The following is a 13,543-nucleotide window of genomic DNA, read 5'->3' as shown; positions in this document are numbered from 1 at the left end:
ACGGACACGACCAAATGGAAAGGATAGTACACTGGAAATTATGCAAGCAACTGCATCTCGAACGCACAGGCAAGTGGTTCAAACATAAGCCGGCAACAGTACTTGAAAACGAGAATCACAAAGTCTTGAAATCTGAAAGCTGAAAGTGATATGGAAGATGAAGAGAATCAAAATAATATCTATAATAGTAGAAGCACTAGGAACAATTCCGAAAAACTTTGAAAAAAGAATGGGAGAAATTGGAATCAAAGGAATGACTGGAAAAATCCAACGAACAACAATAATTAAAACAGCTGAAATATTAAGAAAAACTCTTGAATGTGGAAACTAACACACAGGAGCAACAAGTGCGGACCAGACAAACTGCTGCATCAGAAAAACATGAAACACTACTATGGAACCAAGAACACTGAAGCCGCAGATTTATAAGTTCTCTAACCCAATCCCACCCACATCCTCCCATTTCCACATCCCCCCCCCCAAAAAAAAGAGTGAGACCAAATAACTAAGGAGAGTCAAGGAGGAGGGAAAAGTCGAGGAACTGACCAGACCTCCACCGGATAAGTGCGAAAGGAACTGGTACCTTGGGGAGGCTTATTGCCACTCAAATTCCAGCACAGATTAATAGCTACTGCCAACGAGAAATCAATGACAAGCAGCTGTTGCGATAATGCAAATTTATTTGCAAATGTTATCGAAAGAGGTGGAAAGTACTTGAAACCTAGGGAGCACCACAGGCTGTTTTCAAGGCGAGATCTTTTATGACCTGTGTGAAAGCTCATTGTGGGACAATAATAATAATAATAATAATAATAATAATAATAATAATAATAATAAGTAGTAGTAGTAGTAGTAGTAGTAGTAGTAGTAGTAGTAGTAGTATTCACTAGGAGATTTCACACGAGTCATCATCAAAGAATTCTTGTTGAGAACAACCTGTGATGTTCCCAGGAGCCTGAGTGGCAACAAGTCTCCCTAGATTTCTAGTACTCATCATTTTTTTTCGAGAACCTTTGAAAATTAGTGCGTATTATCGCAGTAGCTGTTTACAAGTCTCTGACAGTATAGACACAGCACTCTCCCTCGAGACTGTCCATGTATTTGGTGACTTTAATCTTCACCACTAAAACTGGCTCGGATTCTCTACTCACACAGATGCAGCGGGCAGCACAACACATAGTTTTGCTATATCTCACTCCCTATCACAAATGGTTACGTTTCCAACCCGTTTCCCTGACCAGCAAGAACAACAAGCATCACTTCTAGATCTGTTTCTGACTACAGTTCCCGAGGATTGTACGACAAATGCTGAAAGCCCACTCGGGAACGCTGACCATGCACTGATAATGGTAGAAATCGCCCTAAATTCTAGGCCCAAAACTGAAGAGCCAGTGCTCAAAACAACCAGATATTATAAAAAGGCTGACTGGGAAGCCATCAGAGATCTTATCAGAGATGCCCCATGGGGAAATATTTTTTCTCTTCCTGCTGAACAGTGCGCAAATGAGACCACTGACTGGTTCAAAACAGCAATTGAAGCACATGTTCCCATGCGGAAATTTTATAGCAAGCCCCACTCTCCCCAATGGTTTACTTCGACTTGCGCAACTGCCATTGCTCAAAGGCAGCATGCACACCGCAGATTTAACCGACATAAGTCCAGTTCAAACAAACAGAAGTACATAGAAGCTAGAAATAACGTTAAGAAAGAAATAGCGACAGCCAAGAGAGAATTTACTGAAACCACTAAAAAACGCATCGAAGCACAAAAATTAGGAAATCGTGACTTCTGGAAAATCTACAACAGTGTAGTAAATAATGGGCAATCAACAATTCCCCCACTAACCAACAATCACGAGGTTGTTTGCTCAGCAACCGACAAAGCTAATATGCTTGCCAGCCGGTTTGCCTCGAACTCCACACTGGACCCTTCCAACTACCCCCTGCCTGACTTTCCTTTGTGGATAGACGCCACGCTAGACGATCTAAAAATCACCCCTGCTCAGGTACATGCTATCATAAAAAATCTTGACACTTCAAAAGCATGTGGACCTGATCTCATCCCAGCTGTGCTATTAAAATATTGCTCAGCCGAAGTAGCTCCAGTTCTCTCCAAACTCTACAACAAAAGCCTTAATGAATCATGCTTTCCGAGCTGTTGGAAAACCGCTTCTGTGGTACCAATATTCAAGAATTCTGGCGAAAGAACTGACCCATCAAATTATCGCCCCATTAGCCTCCTCCCACTTTTCGCCAAAATATTTGAGACCATAATTAACCATGCTCTAGTCCGGCACCTTACAGATGCTAAACTTCTGACTGACAAACAATATGGATTTAGACAAGCCCGTTCCACAGCTGACATCCTCACTGTAATCTCTGAACGTATATACCATTCACTGGACAAAGCGGGGGAGGGCAGAGCGGTAGCTCTAGATATATCTAAGGCTTTTGACAAGGTATGGCACAAGGGTCTCCTCAGGAAAATTAAATCATACGGTATCACTGGTAGAATACTTAACATAATTAAATCCTTCTTTGATAAGAGAAAAATCCAGGTTGTTCTCGACGGTCGAACATCTAAACAGTGTGATATAAATGCGGGAGTGCCTCAGGGGTCTATTCTTGGACCTCTATTGTTCCTGATACTTATTAATGACCTCCCCGACAAAACTGCCTCTGATGACACTACACTCTATAACAGGCATGACAGGAAAACAAATGAACACATATCTAAAGAAATGGCAAAAACACTAGAGGATGACCTCCAATCTGTAGTGGAATGGGGACATAAATGGATGGTCACATTCAATGCTGCCAAGAGTAAACTGGATTCCTTCAATAACTACTAGAAACCTTCTTTGCCACCAATAGCAATGGCAAGTGACTCCCTGTCTGAGAGTACATCTTTCAAACTGCTTGGCCTAACGTTCACAGGAAACATGAGCTGGAACAATTATATTGAAAACATTGCCAGGGCCGCTGCAAAAAAGGTAGGCTCTCTCTACCGTGCTAGAAAACTACTGACACCTGAAAGTATCCTGTATCTCTATAAGGCCACCATTCGCCCATGTATGGAGTATTGTTGTCACATCTGGGCTGGTGCGTCTACTACTAGTCTCTCGCTCCTAGACAAGGTTCAAAAAAGAGTCGCAAATCTGATAGGCCCTGAACTGGCATCTAAGCTTCAGCCTCTGTCCCATCGACGAAACGTTGCATCCCTCTGCTTGTTCTACATGTATTTTAATGGTGAATGCTCTGATGAACTGCAGACACTTGTGCCCCCACGACGAAGACACCCTCGACAAACCCGTCAGGCAGCTAAATCCCACCCCCACACAGTAGAGATCCCTAGATGTAAAAGATCTTTCTACTCCAGTAGTTTCTTCTCCAGAACCGCTAGACTCTGGAATTCCATTCCAGGATCCTGCTTCCCTAACTGTACTGACATTCAGAAGTTCAAGTGCAACGTAAACCGACATCTTGCTGCCCAAATCCCTACATAGTGCCCCAGTAGTTGCTGACCCTGATAGTAGCCCCCTACACCAAAGTGGCAATGTGCCTTGTTTGGGGTGAAAATGTAATAAAAAAACAAAACAAAAAAAAAACAATTGATTTCTCGTTGGTAGCGACCAATAGTCTACACTGGAATTTGGGTGACAATAAGCCTCCCCAAAGTCCCAGTCTTCTTCGCATCAATCCAATGGAGGTAGGATTAGTACGTTTCTATCCTTAGTTTTAACATCCTCCTTGACCCTCATCGGTTATTTGGTGTGGCGCCAATTTATGGTGACACCACGAAAAAGATTGAGGAGAGTCGGGGGCTCATGGGAGAAGTAACTTACAATTATACAGTTTCAGTTTTCATGATTCTATGTGATGTTTCTTTGTGTTTTACATCTGTAGCAGTTTCTATATGTCTGGCTAGTGTCTGCAGCTCATGTGTGTGTGTGTGTGTATGTGTGTGTGAGTGTGTGTGTGTGTGTGTGCGAAAGAGAGAGAGAGTGTGTCACATTCAAGAGTTTTCCTTAATATTTCTGCAGTTTTTATTACTATTATTCATTGTATCTTCTCAACCATCCCCCTGATTCCAATTTCTCCCATTCTTTTATCAAAGTTTTCAAGATTGTTCCTAGTGCCCCCTACTATTATTTGTGTTATTTTGACTTTTTTTCATCTTCCATGGCCCTTTCAGCTCTCCAACCAGTTCTCTGTATTTGCTCTACTTTTCTGTTTTAATTTTAATTTTCGTTGTAAGGTCATCAACAGAAAAAATAAAATGAAAAATATATATTATATATATATATTTTTTTTATTTATTCTGATTCTTCTTTGCTTAGTGGTCGGTCAACGAACGGGTGTTTTTGTGGGGCGGGTGGTGGACAGTAAGGCTCTCAACAACAACCCGTGGCGAACAAAAAACTCGACAAAAACTAATTTTTCCCTGCTCCGCAGTAAGTATAAAATGGAGAAGCTGGTGAGGTCTGGTTAATCTGTGTTTTCCTATCCAACCAATCATTGCTCTCTACGTCATACTCTGATTCTCCTTGATTGGCTAATTGGTCATTTCTCCTATGCATATTCATTAGGTGATTTTTTGTCAGCAACACACATTTCCCGCAACTATTCCTCACATACAGGCAAACTTCTCGGCCATGGCCCGTAAGGTCACATCTAGACTTAACATGGCTAGATACTCAAAACACCTATATTCACAAACAATATTGTTAAAGTTCTCAAAATTGTTTTTCTTTCTTTTCATAGATATTTCATGTTAGCGTTCCAGCTGTTTTCTTTTTTCTTTTCAACTAGTAGGGTTTCCTGGTGATATCCCAAGATCGTCACAAAGATAAAAAAAGCTCTAATTCAGCTCTCCTTGGCCTCCTTCTGGTGTAATTTATGGCTATCAGAGCTGGGTGGGTCACAGAATGCATAATATGTAAAAATTAGAAAAAAAAAGATTTATTCTGTGGAGTTAACTGGATTACATTTTGGAAAAGGGGCCACTTTTCGCATCGCTGTTTTTGCAAGTCACGCATGCATAATTAACTAAAACTGTTTATAAACCTTATTTTGCAATGGCATGACATCAGAAGCACTGGTGGCCGTGTGGGCAAGAGTAACTTTTCCTCTTCTTTTCCTTTTTCGCATTTCATGTTCGAGCCCGGCAGCCGCGGCTCATTTTTTTTCTTCGGTCGCACGGGCAGTCCATGCTATTTTGATTGAAAGAAAAATTCCTTTGATTCATTTATTTTTTGAAGTGGGGTGGGGGTTTCCTGCGCACAGCCAACAACAAGTGTTCACTATCTGGAGAATAGCTTCTTCTCTTCGTATCCTTTCTACCGAAATATCCGGTAGGAGGGTTGTCACGTACTTCTTTTTTGTGGCGATTTCGTGCTTTTATCCGTTCTTTTATTTTGGAAATTTTTGTGCGTGTGGGGGTTGATGAAAATGTTCAATAATCTTAGTATAGCAGGTGTGTCCAAACCGAACTTCATGTAGACCTGGGTGAGGCTGGGTATCAATAAAGGAGATATGTTTGTGTGTTAGTGTGTGCATGTGTGTTTGTATGTCTGTTAAAAGCTTTTGTCATCCGCATTGGACCAGCACGAAACTGGTACCATTTTAATTGGCAATGCCCCGGATATATAACATGTGAAAATATTTAATCTGCGGCGGTCAACTGGGCCACTTTTTTGGAAGGGGGGGGCTGTTTTCGCGTCTTTTTTTCGCAAGTAACGCACGCATATTAAAATAAAACCATATTTAAAACGCTTATTTTGCAAGGTTATGACATCATAAGCACTCATGGCCGTGTGGGCAAAAGCGTTTGCCCGTAAGTTTTACTTTCTTCCCCTCTTTAACGTTTCACGTTTGAGCCCGGCCACCGCGACTCTTTTCTATTTTTTTCAGTCGTACCGACACTCCCCGCTATTTTCATTGAAAGAAAAGTTGTTTTTATTTATTCTTATGGAGGGGGTCCAGCTGACGGGCAATACTGGGTACTCACTCTCTAATGTATTATATGAAAGGTAAGTGTTTGTGTTTTCTTATGGCTGCATGTCCAACTAATATTCTAAAATTACTTATCAATAACCTACAACGTTTCTATTTTCTTAATCAGCATTGCTATAGACGTATAATATCCGAAATCTAGACAAAGATATTTGCATTTATAATAAACTAGCGGGGGAGGGTACCCCGGTGTTGCCCGGGTGTTTGGAGGTGTGTGTGTTTGAGGGGGGGCTGATTAAAACAACCATGTTTATAAAAAACGTTGGCCGGGTGTTTGGAAGGGTAAAAGAAAAAAAAAGTTTTAGTAGAAAGGTAGGCTTGAACCCCGAACCTTTTACGCAGAGCTGGAAAGGAAATGGAAAAAAAAAACCTTCGACCTAACCGTCCCGACCACGAGAATAGATGAATTGATGTGTTACGTTGAAATTTATAAAGCGAAATTAACAGCATTAAGTCGCGTGATGTTTGACCTAGTTTTGCGCTGGAAGCCAGTTTCTGTTTTCCCCGCTACACGGCGATAAAAAAATATCTCGAAAATAGCTTGTTGGGAAAATTAAAGATAGCTGCGACCCGAGTTCTTAGTCGTAGATATTATTATTTAGACAGCATATAAAAAGTTTTAAGAAGGTGCGAGCCAACCGAGAATCACGGCGAAAAAAGTTTTTGTAGACATACACAAAAAGCAAACACACATACATACATACACACATTTTCTCTTATATATATATATATATAGACTAGCGGGGGGTACCCGGCGTTGCCCAGGTTTTTAGAGGTGTGTGTGCTCGGACGGTGGGGGGTAATCAAAACATAAGAATAAGCGAAATAAATATTTTTTAATATTAAATAAAAATCAAATACTATATTAAAAAAAAGTTAAAACTTTTTAAAAAATCGAAAAAAAAACACAAAAAACTAACGTAAAGCAAACGAACGATGTTAAATGTAAAAATCGGAAAAGCAAAAACAAAAGAGAAAATAGAAAAACGAACGTTAAAACATCTTAATAAAATCTGAAAAATAAAAACAAAAAAACACGTGAAAATGGCTTAAATAACCCTGTTTCAATATTAAAATTTAAAAAATCGGTGGATACCCGGCGTTGGCCGGGTGTTTTTGTGTGTATGTGGCGGTCGGGGGTGGGGGGCGTTAATAAAAACCTGAGAATAAGCGAAGTAAAAAGAAAAACGGAAAAACGAACGTTACGTGAAAAATGGCTTAAATAGCCTCGTAGGAGATGTCATTTTCTCTCCCCTGCAACCTCTATCTCACAGAAGAGATGTTGCGAGTTTGTCTCTGATGTATCGTTATTTTCATGGAAAGTGTTCGACTGAGCTTCAGTCTATGGTCCCCCCCCTCGCCAAACTTTCACGAGAAACACCCGTCTAGCTGAAAACACTATCAATAATTCCCCCCACTCCTTATCCGTGCCTAAACCTAAACATAGATTCCATGAACAAAGTTTCTTTCTTAGAACTGCACGCCTGTGGAATTGTCTTCCGTTTTCCTGCTTTCCGGCTGACTACAATATGGTTGTCTTCAAGCCTAATGTAAACAAGTTCTTGGTGAGCCGTTCCATATAAGTTAACAAATTTACCGAATTTCCATTGATTACTATATTGTCCAATTTGTACTGTACACTCTTTAACACTTATCCTCGAGTGGCCTCTTGGCCTTGATAATGTTGTGATGCCTGTGTAAACAAAAGAAAAAATAACCCTGCTTCAATATTTAAATTTAAAAAATCGAAAAAAAAAGACATCTCACACCACGATTCGAACCCAAAACGTTTAGATAATGACCCAGCGCTCTAACCAACTGACCTAACAAGACGTACACGAAATTTGCTCATTTTTTTTTTAATCTTTAAACTAAATTAGGTTACGACGTCGTATAGCGCATGCTTAGAAGCGAATTCGTTATGAGAGGACGGTTTTTGCTGACCCTTCCCCCTGTAGAAAAGTGCTGATTTCAGGGTGAAAAAATTAACGTTTTTGGCCAATTTTTCGATATTTGTCGGGTGAAAGATGGGGCTTTTATATGAGATCAAATTTGTGAATTTTTGTTCTGTCTGTCGAAAGTTTTAGCAGACATACAAACACACACACACTCACATACATTTTGCCTTTTATATTTATAGACTAGCGGGGGTTACCCGGCGTTGCCCAAGTTTTGGAGGTGTGTTTGCTTGGGCGGGGTGGGGGTGTTAATCAAAACATAAGAATAAGTGAGGTAAAAAAACTAAACTAAAAACAAAAAAGAAAACAGAAAAATGAAGGTTAAAACTTCTTTAAAAAATCTGAAAAATAAAGCGGGTGGTACCCGGGCGGTGGGCAGTGGGTAATCAAAACATAAGAATAAGCGAAGTAAATATTTTTTAATATTAAATAAAAAAAAAGTTAAAACTTTAAAAAAATTGAAAAAAACACAAAGATCTAACGTAAGGCAAACGAACGATGTTAAATGTAAAAATCAGAAAAACAAAAACAAAAAAGAAAACAGGAAAACGAACGTTAAAACTTTTTTTAAAAATCTGGAAAATAAAAACAAAAAAAACACGTGAAAAATGGCTTAAATAACCCTGTTTCAATATTAAAATTTAAAAATTCGGTGGGTACCCGGCGTTGGCCGGGTGTTTGTATGTGTGTGGCGGTCGGGGTGGGGGGCGTTAATAAAAACCTAAGAATAATCTGTAACTAAACTAGGTTACGACGTCGTATGACGCATGCGTAGAAGCGACATCGTCATGAGAGGACGGTATTTGCTGTAGAAAAGTGCTGATTTCAGGGTGAAAAAATTTACGTTTTTGCCCAATTTTTCGATATTTATCGGGGAAGGATGGGGCTTCCACATGGGACCAAATTTGTGATTTTTTTTTCTGTTTGTCGAAAGTTTTTAGCAGACATACAAACACACATACATACATACATACATACATACATGCATAAATACATACATACATACATTTTTGCTTATATATATATATATATATATATAGATGAATGACATTATTTATTTTTTTAAGACAGAGATAAATGAGTTGGGTGAGGGTGAAAGAGACGATTGGGAGAAAAATAACAATAAATTAAAATTATAAATTAAGGCAATGACGCATTTTAACTCATTTGAGCCATTGATCATGATATGTCAAGTGAAGTATATGCTGGTAGCCGATCCAGGACAGTTCTTGTTTATTTCATGCAAATACTGTATTTAAGTATAACAAATAAGAATATCTGCAAACTGTTTTTTAAATAAATATTTTTTATGAATACTTCCCATATAAATTTTTTTCCAAATAAAAGTAAACATGTTTACTTAGACATTTTAATATTTATTTTAAAACACATAAATAAATATTTATTTGGTAAAAAGAAGTCTACACACATTCTTATTTATTGTATCGTATCTAAATGTATTCGTTTTAATTCTGTGAGAAAAACATTTATTTGATACAAAACCATTTTTGAAACTGTACAAACATCGATTCATGTGTGTCTAAATGGATATATTTTTAAATAAACATATTTATTTCCTTTGAAGTGGCATAGATCGGTATCTCGAATTAGTTCATATGATATCATTGACGATATTAATACAATAACAATAAACTTAAATGAATGAATAAAAAACAAGCAATAAATAAATATGATGCATAGACATATATGAAAACAGAAATTAAGCTAAATTTAAATCATAAATAAATAAATGAACTAGAAATAAACAGAGAAATCTTGCATTATATAACATTAAACAATTTAAACTCAAAACAATTCGATAAAAAAAAACTAATTTTTACTCTGCCTTTTCTTTATGTCCAGAGCTATGACAGAGTCTGCAATAATTGATTTTTGCACGATCACAGGATGGGTCCGAGTTAAGGTCGGTTTAACAAAGATCACTGTGTAGGGCGTCTGCCCATCTGATCATCAGTCACAATCCCAGTCGCTTCTTTGCGATTCAAATTTTAAAATTATCTGAACTGTCATTCCATCATATTGCCCTCTATTGGTTATGACAGTTATTATGAACAGTGCAACTCACAAGATCCAACGGTTACCAAGAAATTAATAAATAAACAAATAAATAAAATATTGGATAATTAAATATAATGATATAATATAATAAATGAGCGGTTACCACGTCTAGGCAGGAGCTGCTAGAAAAAGTTTATCCTGCCTTGACAGAGTTTAAAATAGACTTAATAGCCTAGTGGGCGATGTCCTTTTGTCTTCCCTGCAGCCTCTTTCTCACAGAAGAGACGTTGCGAGCCTGTCTCTGTTTTATCGTTATTTTTATAGCAAGTGCGCGTCTGAGCTACAATCTCACACTCGTCTAACTGAAACCACTATCAATAATTTCCCCCACTCTTTATCTTTGCCTATACCTAAACGTAGCTTCCATGAACAAAACTTCTTTCTAAGGACTGCACCTGTGGAACTCTCTTCTATTTACCTGCTTTCCAGCTGACTACAATATGGTCTTCAGGTCCTCGTAAACAAGTTCTTGATGAGCCGTTCCCCTTAAGTAATCCAATTTACACTTCCAACGATTACTATTATATTGTCCTTTTAACCACTGTACACGATTTGACCTCTATCCTCGAGTGGCCTCTGGGTCTTAATAAGTGGTGATCCCTGTGTAAAAAGAAAAAAGAAATAGATAAACTAAATATAAACAAACGAAATAAAATGAATAAATACGTATACATTTCCCCCCCCCCAGGAGATGGACTACCAATACAATGAAGAGAAAAAATACTAAGTCCTCTTCTATGAATAAGTTGTCTTAATTAAAATAGTCTAAGCGGAAATAAAAAAATGATTTTAATCATTTCATAAACAAAAAAATTATATAAAATTATTAGGGTTTCGAAGTTTCAAATTAAACTTGCACAATAATGCAACACTTGTCACCAAGTTTCTCTATTCAGAATTCGCGCCAACGACGTAAATACGTATCGATTTAGACTTCACATAAACTGTCAACAACCTCGAACGTTTACATTTCTTTCTCCATGAGGGGGGCGGGGCGATCCCTTATGCTAATACCACCAACAAAAATAAATGAAAAAAAAAAAAAACGTCCAAGTATTCTTCTATGCATGAGCTATTTTCATATAAAAAGCCTCAGAAAAACAAAACAAAACAAAACAAAACAAAAAAAAACAACAACAACAACAATAATAATAATAATAATAATAATAATAATAATAATAATAATAATAATAATAATAATAAAAATAATAATAATAATAATAATAATAATAATAATAATAATTTCAATAATTTATTTAAAATTATATAATATTATTATTGTGTCCTGGAAAGATCACTAAAAAAAAACCCGGACAATGATATAGCTTAGAAAATGTATTTGTATTTACAACATAGAATATGTAGAGACACAATAGTTGTAGTATTTAATGTAAGTACGACGTACTGTGAGTGATTCTCTCGAGTGGTACTTCTTGATATATTTATACCGTTAGGAGAGTTTATATATTGTGTAGAAGTGAGTTCCCATAACACCCCTCTCTACCAAACCATTTAACACCGTAAAAATCTGTTATGATATTTTTCTACTTTGGGTCGATATTTAGTGGGTGGTGAATTTTCTCTTTCTGCCTGAACGTCGCCATTCTGGTTGTGGTTGATCGAGATCGAACGTCTCAAAAATGTCGTCGATCGGTTCTTCCTCTGCCGGTAATTTGCCGCTAGTATTGTCAGAGCGACGTTTTAACTGCATTTCTGGTACCGATTATGATTATATCTCTGACCTACCATATCGTCAATCCTTTACAGTTAGATTCAAGGTCTGCGTTTCTTTAGTACTATCGTACATTAGTTTCTGAATAACTTCCCAATTACGTTGCGCATATTCAGGTAATTTGGTACTTCTCTGTTTATACAAATGAACTGGAATCTTAAAAAGTCGGTATAGTATTGGTTAAACCTACATGTGACTCGGGTTGATATTGGTTTTTACTTTTTTTTTTTTTTGCGTTTCCAAATAATTTTGTTTGCGTTTCCAAATAATTTTCTTTTCGTACTTATGTGTTTGCAACGTTTTTATTCTTTTTTTATTCACTTTTTAATTGGTGATAGCTGCGTAATTTTCCGTCGTCATTTCGAACTATATTCGTAATCCTTTTCAACGTCTTTGATTTGTGGAATACACTTCATTTGACAAGTGTAGTTGTTTTTCGTAGACAATTGATTTTGAAGGGATTTCGTATGGTACGTGTTCGTTCCTTGAACTTTCTTCAACTTACATATTTCTCGTCAAAAATGTTGCCTGATAACTCTCAAAGGTTACAACGGTTCATCCAGTTCGTCCCAAATAAACTTTCATGACTTTAAGCACGAAAATTTTTAATTTTTTTAATTGTACTGTTCAAGTTTACTGGTAAAATGATTTTTCAATAAAATAAATTTTATTACCAGTTACAGTGCGTTTGTTAAGTCTCTCTAGCGTATGTAAATTTATTGCGAAAGATCGGATCAATGTCTAACAGTAATTGAACCTTTATGACCAAGCTTGTCGCAATTTTGATAAGTTTTATTTCGAAACTGACAAATTTTCCCTATATAATTCTCTCCATCGGTCACATCGGTGGTAATGTCTTTTATTTTTGTATGGTCCATTTTTTTTATTATATGCTGACAATTTCACTAGTCTAAAGTCGTTGTAGTGCTTTCGACTGATGCGAACGCTAGATAATCTTCGTCATCATACTATGCCAAATTAAAATAATTCCACAATTTGTGGAACGGTTAAGTATTGGGTCTGAAAAGTTCTGATAGTAACTTCAGGGTTTCCGCTAACTTCAGATCCGTGGTTTTTATGTAGTATGTAGTCTACGAATCTTCTGTGTTCAGTAGTCCTTACTTACGTAAAAGTAAGCCAGTCTTCGCAAATCAACGTTGAAAAAGCCTGATGCCTTCTAAAGAAAGCGTCAAATGTTTTGTCTTTATTGAAAACGTAGGTAAATGACTCCACAGTGTCCATAAAATGTTCTGCGAAAGCGTCATGTTTTAAACTTTGTTCCGCTTTAAACTTTGTTCCGCGATCATTTTTATACATTTTCCCAGGTCCAGTGTAAAAACTTTCGTAAATTCATTTTTTTTTTAATTTGCGATTAATATTTCTGCTGTCATACATTCTGCTTTTCTGCATGAAAATAATAAAATTCATGCATCCAGTTTGACCTGAGTAGTATATAATATTATAATGTGACGTTAGTCAAAAATTGACCTTCGACATTTGTGTACCATTAACGGCATTTGTTGTTTTGCGTGTTCTCAGAATTGTTAGTTTATTCATTTATTTCCAGATATTTAAGTGTACCATCGAAAGGTCTGAACTCGAATCGAGTTGCATTTTTATTTCTTTATCATGAATTTTTATAGGGAAATATTTTCGTAAGCCCTCTTCATTATTTTTGGTGTCTGTTCAACGCACCCGATTTTTATTTTTAAGTTTATTTCTGCAACGGGAGCCTTTGTATCTTTTTTCTTTTACAAAT

Source organism: Euprymna scolopes, chromosome 43 (assembly GCF_053919585.1).
Source record: "Euprymna scolopes isolate OS-2025 chromosome 43, ASM5391958v1, whole genome shotgun sequence".
Classification (NCBI taxonomy): domain Eukaryota; kingdom Metazoa; phylum Mollusca; class Cephalopoda; order Sepiida; family Sepiolidae; genus Euprymna; species Euprymna scolopes.
This window is presented reverse-complemented; position numbering follows the sequence as displayed.